Here is a 13,114-nt window from a genome sequence, read left to right as displayed (position 1 = left end):
CCATCGAAGATTAAGCAGCTGCAGGGCATCATACAAGTGTAGAAGATTGGAACATGTCAGAAACAGCTCGATTCGCTACAAGGATGATTTACTACCACATCTTAATTCATGACATACAGATTAAGGCCTTGGCCCATCTAGCAATATTTGGTCAGTATTCGGACAGTATTTTTTCTCAGGAGTGGGAGCCAAAAACAGGAGTAATTGATAAATACAGAATTGGTGACTTGTTTCTATTATACTATTTCTCTGATCTTCCACTCCTGGTTTTGGCTCCCACTCCTTAGACTCCTTGGAAAAAATACTGACCAAATACTGACCAAATACTGATAGTGGGGCCGTGGCCTAGGAAGAATTATCATCTCTTCTAGCTAGTGTCCGTGTGATGGTACCGGGAGAGAGCAGAAGCTGCTGAGTCCTGACAGACCCAGATCAGTTCTATAATGCAGCTAGTAGGTTGGATTTGCACAGAAACTGTGGCTTATATGTCAGAACCAGTTACAGCAAAAATTATATATAAAAAATGCATTTAATTGGTGTAATGCCCCCACAGGACTTTTATGACTTTAAGGGAGGGGGATAATATGTAAAATTAATGAAAAATTAAATGTATAAAAAAAAGGAAGTAAATAATAAAGTAAGAAAAAGGAAGTGGCTGTAATTTCAAATTGTTTCCTCCCTGTATCCATAAAAACAGGTGTCCAATATGCAATAATGATTGTTATGGTTAAGGAAACAAAATTTAAGATTAATTATAGTAGTCCTTTGTGGCGATAAAAAAAAGTAAAGTAAAAAATATATATTTAAAGATAAAAAAAATAGATCTCTCAATACTGCAAGAACAAATATACTCATTAATGGAGAAAAATGCACTGATCTTGAACTACTTACTATAGATTGAGCTCTCATCACATTTTTGTGACATGTTAGTGGCTCTGTCATGCTTCAGACTGAAATTCTGAATAATAGGAGCAAGACATATTCACAGATGGGGTCAATGACTTTAATGAAGCAGACAGAGTCACTTTGTACTACGTCTGACCTTATTTTCGGTAGTGTCCGCTTTTTTGAAGTTGGCACAAAATGCAGTCGACTACATTTTTGTGTCTGCCTCAAAAAGTTGGACACTGATGAAAATGAAGTTAGAACAGAAAGTGACTCCATGTGCTTCATTAAAGTCAATGGCTCCAACGACAATGCCTCAATCTAGTTTTTCAGGACTTTAGATGGAAACCCCAACAGAGTCAATGGCAAAAATGTGATGTTAACCCAACATTAACCTGGCTAAGAGGAGTTTATAATAGGTGTAAAGTAAAAGTTTTGTTACATTGTCAAACTTAATTTTTTTGTGACTTAAGATATAATTTTCTACCATTTCAGGACATGAAGTCTAAGGATTCCTTGTACTCCATGACGTTCAGCACTTGTTGGATACGTGTAACATTGATGTTGATCATAATACTAAATAAGGATCAATAGTGTTACTTAATAAAAGATAATATAACAGACAGTAAAAAACAATGTAATGAAACTCAAATTAAATGCAGAGAGATAAAGTTTAACTGTAGCTATTTCTGTTGGTGAAGAATAACAAAAATTTGAGACTAGAAAAGTAATGTACATTTTTTTGACTCATTCAAGCATTTCAAATCAAACATATTTAAATGTCAGATATAAAGTATATTATCATTGTTTGAACTTAAAAAAACACAGTCAAATTTCATTGCATATACCGTAATTCTAAGTAATAAACTGTTTCTAGGCAACTCATATTCTTAGATTTTCAGTATTCCTAGCCAAGAGACTTTAAAGGACTGGAATTAACAGAACACTAACCTTTAAGATTACTAAGACATGACTTTTATGCATTATGGATGTCAAATACTAAAATGCTGACTTTTTGATACACTAGGTCTCTAAATATCACACCAGTCTTCTAGACAAGTCAAAGATTTTAATTCTTAGGTCAGTTTCATTGTTTTCATTAAAGACTATTATAGGAAAGACATAAATAGAAAATAAGTAAATTAATAAATAAAAAGTTAAAAATCACAATTATTTTTTTAGGTTTTTAAGTTTAAGTGATTAAGTGATTCATACAAGAATATAATCAGTGAGTGATCCCATGACAAAGGTGGAGCATCTATTGGCTTTAAAACCCCTTATTGGGTTACCTTGCTACCGGAATATTCCCAGGTCTATAGTAAACTATTGCACTTATACTGAAGTATTATTTAATTACCAGATTTTTTATTTATTTATTGTTTTGATTCCAAATTAGACTATATTTTAGCAGTAGTTGAGTTAAACACCTACAGTGCCTACAAGTAGTATTCAACCCCCCGCAGATTTAGCTGGTTGACACATGCGGAATTAACTTGGCATTGTGACATTTGCACTGTAGATCAGCCTGGAAGTGGGAAATGCACTGCAGCAAATTTTGTTTTTGTTTTTTTTTTAAAAACGTTAAAAGTTAATTCAGAGTGTCATTTATTATTCAACCCCTCAAACCACAAGAATTCTGTTTGGTCCCCCTAAAGTATTAAGAAGTAGTTCAGGCACCAAGAATAATGAGCTTCACATGTGTGGATTAAAGATCTCTTTTGCCAGCCTTTTCTGACTATTTAAGACCCTCCCCAAACTTATGAACAGCACTCAGACATGGTCAACATGGGAAAGACAAAGGAGCATTCCAAGGCCATCAGAGACAAGATCGTGGAGGGTCGCAAGGCTGGCAAGGGGTACAAAACCCTTTCCAAGGAGTTGGGCCTACCTGTCTCCACTGTTGGGAGCATCATCCGTAAGTGGAAGGCTTATGGAACTACTGTTAGCCTTCCACGGCCTGGACAGCCTTTGAAAGTGTCCTCCCGTGCCGAGGCCAGGCTTGTCCGAAGAGTCAAGGCTAACCCAAGGACAACAAGGAAGGAGCTCTGGGAAGATCTCATGGCAGTGGGGACATTGGTTTCAGTCAATACCATAAGTAACGTACTCCACCGCAATGGTCTCCGTTCCAGACGAACCTGTATGGTACCTTTACTTTCAAAGCGTCATGTCAAGGCTCGTCTACAGTTTGCTCATGATCACTTGGAGGACTCTGAGACAGACTGGTTCAAGGTTCTATGGTCTGATGAGACCAAGATCGAGATCTTTGGTGCCAACCACACATGTGACGTTAGGGGACTGGATGGCACTGCATACGACCCCAAGAATACCATCCCTACAGTCAAGCATGGTGGTGGCAGCATCATGCTGTGGGGCTTTTTCTCAGCCAAGGGGCCTGGCCATCTGGTCCGCATCCATGGGAAGATGGATAGCACGGCCTACCTGGAGATTTTGGCCAAGAAACTCCGCTCCTCCATCAAGGATCTTAAGATGGGTCGTAATTTCATCTTCCAACAAGACAATGACCCAAAGCACACAGCCAAGAAAACCAAGGACTGGTTCAAGAGGGAAAAAGTCAAGGTGTTGGAGTGGCCTAGTCAGTCTCCTGACCTTAACCCAATTTAAAACTTGTGGAAGGAGCTCAAGAAAAAAGTCCACATGAGACACCCAAAGAACCTAGATAACTTGGAGAAGATCTGCATGGAGGAGTGGGCCAAGATAACTCCACAGACCTGTGCCGGCCTGATCAGGTCTTATAAAAGACGATTATTAGCTGTAATTGCAAACAAGGGTTATTCCACAAAATATTAAACATAGGGGTTGTATAATAATTGACCCACACTTTTATGTTTAAAATTTAATAAAATTCAACTGAGCAACATAACTTTTTGGTTTGTAAGATTTATGCTTCTGTTCATAAAACCTACTCTCGTTTGCAGTTTGAAGGCTCTAACTTATTTGCATCTTATCAAACCAGCTAAATCTGCAGGGGGTTGAATACTACTTGTAGGCACTGTATATGTTTTAGAATAAGCCTGTCTCAAGCTAACCAAAATCAGTCCATAAATTATTTACATTATAGCAAGGTAATAAATGGCAACTTACCAAAACATGAGATTTTTTTATTGATTTTCATATGCCCAAAAATTCAAATTCATTACACTTGATTTTAAGTATCAGACATACTGCATGGTTATTACAATCCTTAATAAACCATATGTGCCTGTAATATTATTATGCAGTACTTTATAATATTTGTATATAGGCAAGCATCTTGTTGTAAAAAAGTATAAATTAATCTACATAAACTATATCTAATTTAAGTGCAGCTGGATAGAAGGATGTGTTTATACAGATTGTGTAAAGGACAGTTCTGTCTGATTAATGATGCGGTGTCCCTATTTACCAAAAATAGGGGTCCCTGAGTGTGAATGTTTGTTATTAATGACTGCATGATGTTCACCTTTAGGCCGCATGTTGGCAGATGTCAAGGGGACCCCCAGCTAAAGATCAATTCAAAAAAATTCCAGTTTAGTTGGTAAAAACATAAAATCTTTCACTGACAAATTTGAACCAAACTCTAAACCACTGGTAGCAGGCACAACATTTCTTCAATGCAGCTTCTGTATTGTACAGTAGTTTAACTTGATTGGCAGAATATACGGCATATTAGGTGATATGAGAATAATTACACTTGCATTCCGAGTTCCTTCCTCTAGATGAATCTCCATTTTCAACCTTCCTGCTTCCCACACTGCAGTCGACCCTTGGGTCCCTTCCCGGTCAGAGTAGCGCTTTTTACTATTCCTCCAGATCTGGCTAACATGGTGCTTCTCAGCTCTACTCCTACTAGCTGCCTTGGGTCCTCAACCCACACCTCTATTACAGTCTCCCGGCTGTTCTCACTGCAGATGATGGAATGCCCTTCCATTGTGTTCTTTGAACATGTGGACTCTTGCCGTATAGGAAAATGGTGATGAATGCGTTAACTTCTGGACCAGGATGTGTTACCCTTCTTCTTTTCTTTTACTCATCACTCCTCAACATGCGTCTCTTTCTTACAAACTCTAGACTCCTTCAAACTCTACTGCCTAGTACCAGGAACTAACCTCTCCTATATGTTGGCAACTCTCACTGACTGGGCTGATTAGTTGATAAAGTTAGAAGATAAATAGAACAGCAGCACTCACCATATCCATAGGCTAAAAGTCCTTTATTTCATGTAGAATTGGACAACAGGTACAATGATGTTTCATAAAAGCAGGGTAGACATGCGGGAAGAGACAGATGGACGATGGCCGTTTTGCATCTCTATGACTCTTGTAAAGGTCCAATCAAGATTGTTTTCCAATTCTACATGAAATAAAGGACTTTTAGCCTATGGATATTGTGAGTGCTGCTGTTCTATTTATTTTCTAACATTGCCAAGATGTTGTGTTAAGCATTGAACCACCTGAATTATCCTACACAGCTGCATGTTTGGAACTTTGAAAAATTCACACACTGGTGCCTAGAGATTATTCTACATCTCCTTGCATTGATTAGTTGATAACCCTTTATTGACCTTGTGAAGGAATGGCAGCAGAGAGACCCCGTAGAATCCCACCGCTGCCACCAATGTGAAGAAACGGCACCAGATGGACCCCGCAGAATCCCGCTGTCGTCACTTCTTCCGGTGGATCCACACCCCGCTAGATGTCACACTACGCCAAAAGGAGCACATGATATGGATCTAACCCTTGTGCCAATGTGACGTTCCGCACCCCCTTTCAAGGACACGTAAGGTCAGATTGGCACAGTTCTACACCGTCACCTCCTATCCACGCGGGTACAGAGAGGCACCAGGGGGTGGGACAAGGTGGTCCACTCAGGCGCTGATGTGGCTCCACACTCTCCCACACTCCTGACAGGCTGAGAGGCTCTTTCACTACTCCAGTGAAGCAGAGCCTTTTTGGCCTGGATAGAGCTGCCACCAGTTTCCATTTAGTATACAGACTTATATCGGGCTAGAAACCAAAATGGTAGCGCATTGTTGACCAAACAACAGATGTGAGGTTCGTGGTTCGAGATAAAAGACCAGCCCAAGATTAAATTATATATTTAATCACCATAAGGGCTCACTAAACAATCTACTATGACCATAAGGATTACATAAACAGTGGTCAGAGTTACAAATACAAAAGCATGGAACATTAAGCATCACAGATCTTAAAGTCAATTACCGGTAGATGGAAAGCATGGCTCGGGGGTTGGGTGACCACATAGGGAAGAATGTGTGCCCTGCTTGGTTGCTGGACTTGTCCCTCACGTCTGCATGTCACGAGCTTCACCAGGGAAAAGACAATAGACTTTTGCTACACAGATCTTCCAACTCTCTGGGAACACCCACTACCAGCCCCCTGTTCAGCCCAAGTCTCCATCCTCTGTTCCTTCCTGGCTAAGAGACTCCCAGAACTAACGTGGCCCACACTTTCTTACTGGATGGTCCCAGGGAACTTGTCAATGGACCCGGCCAGGCCCCTGCTGTGTGTGGCTACCAAACACAGCAGTTGTAGGAGGATCCAAAAGACTTGGATGTGTAGCTCCTTGTCCCTACACGCTAGAGTGGGCTAGGATGCAGTCTGGCATTCTCTATCTTCCCCTGAGCTAGAAAATCCATTTTGTGAAGAGCTGTGACATATAGTACTTCCACAGCTCGGTATAGAAATATAGTACCTAACACAGCAGAGCACATGTTGAGAACAAAGAGAGGATCTCAGCAGGGAGCCTGCCTGTCAGCTCAGCTCACACTGCAGAGGGACACTCACACTGGAGCCTCCCTCCCTTCTCCTTTACAGCTGGGAGTCGGGTTACATGATTCTTGGGGACCTGACAACCAGGGAACGTGATTATTCTAGAATATCCTTCACAGACCTGTTTGCTACAGTCCCAATGAGAAAAAGATAGGAAATAATTTTCTATGGCTCCAACACTAACATATTAGAGTTATATCTCAATAAAACACAAGATTCTCATCAGTAGGGATGTTTCTTCTTTCTGATCACTCTTACAATTGTACAATATGAAAAATAGATATTAGTTGTCTGTCAATTTATATAGGAAATATTTTATTTTATACCAGTCAGCCTCTAACAGGCCAGCTTCTGCAATATACAATTCAAAAGCTAAGTAAATGCCAAGCGTCATGTGGGGAAAAAAAAAATCAAAAGCCTAATGGCTCGGCACCTACCGGAATAAAATAAATAAATAAATTGACATGGGAAAATGCTAACTTTAAAACATAAGACTCAATAGTTGTGACAGTAAAGTATTAGCTGCATTACACACTGACAAAGTTACAGAGAAAAGTGGCACTTTGGTAGATAGCTTTATTTCTTTAGTTAAAATCTTAATTTACAGTTTATGCCTAGAGACAGACTTTAACATTAAGTTCAGATTTTTCTTCTGTGAATAAAATGTTCTTTATGCGTGACACAAATTATGTTATAAAAGAACACCAGCAAAATCTTCAATTGAGCTCCGAAGTTTGCTGGCTTACTGTACAGCCTCGCCTCTTATGAATCTTTCCAAGTGTAAAAGTCAATTGAAATCTGCAGTGCAGATCATAGCAGCATAGCAAGACTGGAAGAAAAACAAGTGCGAAATACAGCAATCAGAATAAATCCCTGGATTAACAACCCAATTCGAATAATTTAGTATGGGGCTGGACTGGGACTGGCATTTGAAAGCACACAGGCCAAACTTACTGTTTGAGACACAAAAGAATGAAAAACTGGAGAAACAATAAGCATAATGGGTTCTTATCCTAGTGGAAAAAGGGTAAATGAAAGGCGATTTATGCTCACTTCAGGGAGTTGTGAGAGTCACAAACCCTATATCAGCTTAGAAAGTAGGCTGCTGCAGATCCACAATATGGAGAAACTTGTGAGGCTGGAAATAAGTGGGTATAAATCCGAACTGACAATGGTCAATAAAAGAATAGGAGACCAGAATTGTTGAAATGTGTTTTTATTTGTAAATGCATTTTGAAGTAAACATACTTCTACATCAGGACAAACCACAATGGTGATCACAAAAATGGAGGCCAGCAGCGGCCATTTTGCTGAATCCACACTGTGAGAAGGTCACTGGTAAAATACTGAAGGGTAGATATGTGTCACTCAGGATGTTAGCCTCAGTGATATGAACCAGGGAAAATGCTCCAGAATACTAAGTGCTGTAAGGGGTTAATTGGCCGTGTTAAGGGCTGGGCTTTTGTGGACACCTGAAGAGTGGATGGGAGGTTGTCCACCATATCTCCACCCCAGGATGTGGTGCAGAAGGTAAATGTGGAGACTTTGGACTAATTCAGTGCTCAGTGTCTCTGGCGATGAGAACTCCAGAGCTGTGCTGATGTTAAAGAGAGCTGAACCTTGTGTTTTTTCCCTAAGCAGCCACACAGACAGTATTGTATGCTATTTTTCTTTTCCTGTTATGTCAGAAGGGCCGCATTTGTTTATGTAGTTTTAAACAAGGTTTAACCAGCAAGTGTTTTTATAAACCAATGAAAGACTTAAACGGAAAGCATTCCTATGTCTACCCCTCTGAGCAATTGAGTGAGCCAATCAACAACAACACAGAAACAAATTACAAAAAAAATCAGAATTTTGGCAGTTGCGGATTTTTTAAATATATGAGTAGAATTCAATTCCACTCAAATATATTTACTAATATCCAGCCATAAAACAAGATGCTTACCTTGCCTCAGGTGGTAGGTTGCAGTCTCTCTAAGGCCTCTATCACACATCCAGATATTTCTGGTACAGGAAAAAACAGTATCGGAAATATCAGTGTCTGTGTGTCCGTGTGCACCTTTGTGGCACACGTGTGGTACATGTGTGGCAACCGTGTGCTGCTCGTGTGTCGCATCAGGACATGAACACACGTACAACACTTGGGAATCAGCGGTACAGTGAGCGCTGTTCCCAAGTGCTGGCTGCTGAATGCTGCCCTCATCATTGCCCCCTGCTTGATCTTATGAAAAAGAGGTGAGTTGAGTGGTGAGAAAATGAAATGGTCTAAAAATGAAGAAATGGATGATAGTAAAAGGGGTAGAGACTGAGAAAAATGGAACCGGTTCTGGCTCTCATGAGGTCTGAGAGGGTTTCACACATATTCATGAAACTTTTCGTTTATATACAGGTGCATGAAAGGTCATGGCTTCACAACATGCACCATGACCATGCGTAGGCATGCGCTAATTTGGGATTTTGGTACTCTGAGTGATGATAAGAAGATGAGGCAAATCCTGGACAGATGACAGGCAGTTAAGTTTATATTTTTTTAATTTTTTAACCTTTTGATGGCTCTAAACAGTTCAGAAAAATGGCAGCCATGGTCCACCATTTTTCTGAATTTGAGAGGAAGTGAATAAAAAAATCTGCATTTTGGAGATGGAAATTTTTGTAATATTTGAGGATAATTCAATTCCACTCGAATATGTTTGCTGATTACTACTTACCAGTTCTTTGGCACTGCTCCGTGTTTCAACAACTAATGAATTTCTCTTTAAAAACTAACAGATTTGGAAAGTATGAGCTGGATTTCAAATCTAATGATAACTGGCTTTCCTGAAATATGTGAAGGAGAGACGACCCTAGAAAATGTATCCAGGAATGGATTCTCATCAGAGAGAGATTCACTACCTGAAGTCTTCTGGATTGAGAGACTATAGAGAGTTGTGGGCTCCTCAACCAGTCGGCCAAGGCTGGTTAAGTTGGTATCCTCAAGGGACCATGATGTATGTCCTGTTGATTATTATTAGAGCCATACAATTGCATAAATATAATTATCAACAAAGTATGGTATTCCCTGACTGCAGTATTGAAATACAGAGGAAATGGATGAAGTTTTATGAGGTGAAAATGAGATTGCGGCAGAAAATATTTGTCACTCCTTGTAAAACAAGTTGGTTATTCCACACTGTTGGAGGAATTACAGGATAAATTGGGTCTATGGACAAACAGAGTTTATATTATGGTGGGACTCCTGGATGCATAAGACAAGAAATACCATATAGGAGATGAGATGAAAAGTTTTTCATAAAATAAACCTTGGGTCAGCAAGTGACTTAATGGTATGGGATACGGAAACAATGTTTTTGACAGGGTGGTTACTATGGAAGATGTCTTGGTAAAGAGAGAAACAAAGAGAAGCAGAGGTAGGACTTCAGGATAAAATGAAGTAGACAGAACTTCAATATACAGAGAGGAACCAACAGAAGATAGCAAAGCAGAATGGGAGAAGATGAAAATTAAATTCAACAGTCTACTAATGGAAAATGTGCAGAAGACCTATAGCAAGAGGAAGGGAGATAGATTTATAGAACAGGGAAGAGCTGGAAAAGGGCAGGGAAATATAATCAGATAAAAAAAACACATTCACTTTGAAGATGAGGAATGGTGGATTGTTACGTGGCAGTGTAGAAATATGCCAGGAATTTGCTAAATGTTATGGAACGCTCAACTCCAGTAAAATATATTAATGATAATGGTCATTGACACTAAGCGGAAAAATACCTGTAAAACATTTATGTTCAAATACTTACTACTTACAGAGGTTTATGTTATGCACACGCCCGGGCTAAGCGGCGTGTGCGTGTGATTGGTAGTGATTCCACTGGACCGTGCCGGAGAGTGAATGCCTGGAGGGGCGTAACTAGGTATTCACCCGATCCGACCAGGGTCGCACGACGGCATACGACGCCAGTGCACCAAGGAGGAACCGAGCAGAGGGACCAGGTGCTACTCCAGGACAGACCCCGGACACGGCTGTTGACCCACACAGGGGAATACAGGAACAGACTGGTAGGCTGGCACACTGACTGGTGGGTATAGGCAGGCACGACTGGTATGCAGGCAGGCGGGTAAGCAGGCAGGGGGGTATAGGCAAGCACAGCAAGAGTGCAGACAGGGAGGCACTAGCAGGTAGGAACACAGGCGGGATAGGACCCAGTACACACCGGGACTCAGGAACAATACAGGCAGAAGGGTACAGGCAGGGCAGGACAGGACTGCCGGAGCAGCGGGCAGAAGCAGGGCAGGACAGGACTGCCGGAGCAGCGGGCAGAAGCAGGGCAGGACAGGACTGCCGGAGCAGCGGGCAGAAGCAGGGCAGGACAGGACTGCCGGAGCAGCGGGCAGAAGCAGGGCAGGACAGGACTGCCGGAGCAGCGGGCAGAAGCTGGGCAGGACAGGACTGCCGGAGCAGCGGGCAGAAGCAGGGCAGGACAGGACTGCCGGAGCAGCGGGCAGAAGCAGGGCAGGACAGGACTGCCGGAGCAGCGGGCAGAAACAGGGCAGGACAGGACTCTGTTCACACGGAACAGACAGGAAGGGAAAGACAGAGCCAGACACCCACAGGGTACTAGCAGTGAAGTAGCGAGTGGACCACAAACTCTCAAACGGGAGTACAGAGACAGCAGGCAGGAGTTAGGTACGAGTTCAGACTCTGCAGAAAAAGGAAGGGAACGGACATAGAGGAAAAACAGGTAAAGGATAGGAGAGAGTTCAGACTGGAACTGAGTGTACGGAGGAGACCGACACTGCAGCGGGATACAGGAGCGGGTCTGGGAATACTGCCCCCAGAGAGGCGGGACGAACAGGCAAGGAGCGTGTTCAGACAGGACAGACAAGATACAGGAGCGGGTCTAGGTAATCGGCCCCTAGAAGGCGGGAGGAACAGGCTAGGAGCGTGTACAGACAGGACAGACAAGATACACAGAAAGGACTCAGTTCAGACACGGGAACTAATACCACAAAGCAGGAGACATACAGGACTCAGTTCAGACACGGGAACTAATACCGCAAAGCAGGAGACATACAGGACTAAGTTCAGACAGGCCTGGAAATACAGCCTCCAGGAAAGGCAGACAAGGAAACAAAGACGGGACCTGGCACCTTCAGAGTGCAAACACACACTGAAGGAAAACACTATGCTCAGGCAGGGATAGAAGGGAGCTGCTGAGCTATATACCAAGTGTAAGACAGCAATAGGCTGAGGACGCACAAGGGGTGTGACCCACAGCAGGTACAAAAAGCAGGAAGTGATCGGGCGCCGCCCTTAAGCAGCAGAGACAGACACAAACAGACAGCATGGAGGGAAGCCAGAGAGACACTCTGGACAGGAGATCAAGTGCGCTCTCTTGCACAGTGGGAGATGGACCACCATGCAAGGACGCCGCCAGGTATGTTACAGTACCTCCCCCCTTACGCCCCCTCTTCTTCAGGCCTGCCAGAATCTTCCGCAGGGAATTCGAGGACCAGTCGTTCTCTGGGTTGGAGGGGGACAGAGACTTGAGGGTAATCTCTGCTTCGAGGTACATCTTGTCAAGCTCACAGGAAAAAATAGACGGGTTATCAGGTACATAATGAGGAAAAGTCACTGTCTCTTTGTTATCTGGTGGTACCCCGGAGGATTCAGGAAACAACTGGAGGTCCTCCGCCGGGTCAGAAGAGTGCAGAGGCTCAGAGAAAACAACTGCTTCAGAGTACACTAGGTCGGACTCACTGGAGGAAGCAGGCGAGGTATCGGGTACCGAGTATAGGAAAGTCTCTGTCCATTCACCACCAGGTGGCACCCCGAAGGGTTCTGAACACAACTGGAGGTCCTCCGCCTGGTCGGAGGGGTGTAGAGACTCGGGAGTAACCTCTGCCTCGGAGTACACTAGGTTGGACTCACTGGACGAAGCGAGCGAGGTATCAGGTACAGGATATAGGAAAGTCTCTGTCCATTCACCACCAGGTGGCACCCCGAAGGATTCTGAACACAACTGGAGGTCCTCCGCCTGGTCGGAGGGGTGTAGAGACTCAGGAGTAACCTCTGCTTCGGAGTACACTAGGTTGGACTCACTGGACGAAGCGAGCGAGGTATCAGGTACAGAGTATAGGAGAGTCTCTGTCCTTTCGCTACCAGGTAGCACCCCGAAGGGTTCAGGAGACAACTGGAGATCCTCCGCCTGGTCGGAGGGGTGTAGAGACTCGGAGGTAACTACCACTTTGGGGTACCCATTGTCAGGCTCACAGGACGAAGCGGACAAAGTATTGAGTACCGGGTGTAGAGAAGTCTCTCTCCATTTGTCATCGAGTGGTATCCCGGAGGATTCAGGAGGCAACAGGGGATCCTCCGCCAGGTAGTAGAGGTGCACAGACTCAGAGGTAACCACAGCTTTGGAGCATCCTTGGACATGCACACC

The 13,114-nt window shown here is 43.0% G+C and overlaps 1 protein-coding gene across 2 annotated transcripts in view; it reads right to left on the bottom strand.

Annotated features, from left to right (window-relative positions):
* Positions 1-13,114, bottom strand: part of FSTL5 (follistatin like 5) — a 1,189,778-nt gene that overhangs the window by 486,639 nt on the left and 690,025 nt on the right. The window lies entirely within an intron of this gene.

Source organism: Phyllobates terribilis, unplaced genomic scaffold (assembly GCF_046119375.1).
Source record: "Phyllobates terribilis strain yellow unplaced genomic scaffold, ASM4611937v1 Scaffold_1__5_contigs__length_1240528914, whole genome shotgun sequence".
Lineage (NCBI taxonomy): Eukaryota > Metazoa > Chordata > Amphibia > Anura > Dendrobatidae > Phyllobates > Phyllobates terribilis.
Note: the sequence above shows the minus strand (reverse complement) of the source record. Positions and strands in the feature narration are given on the sequence as shown.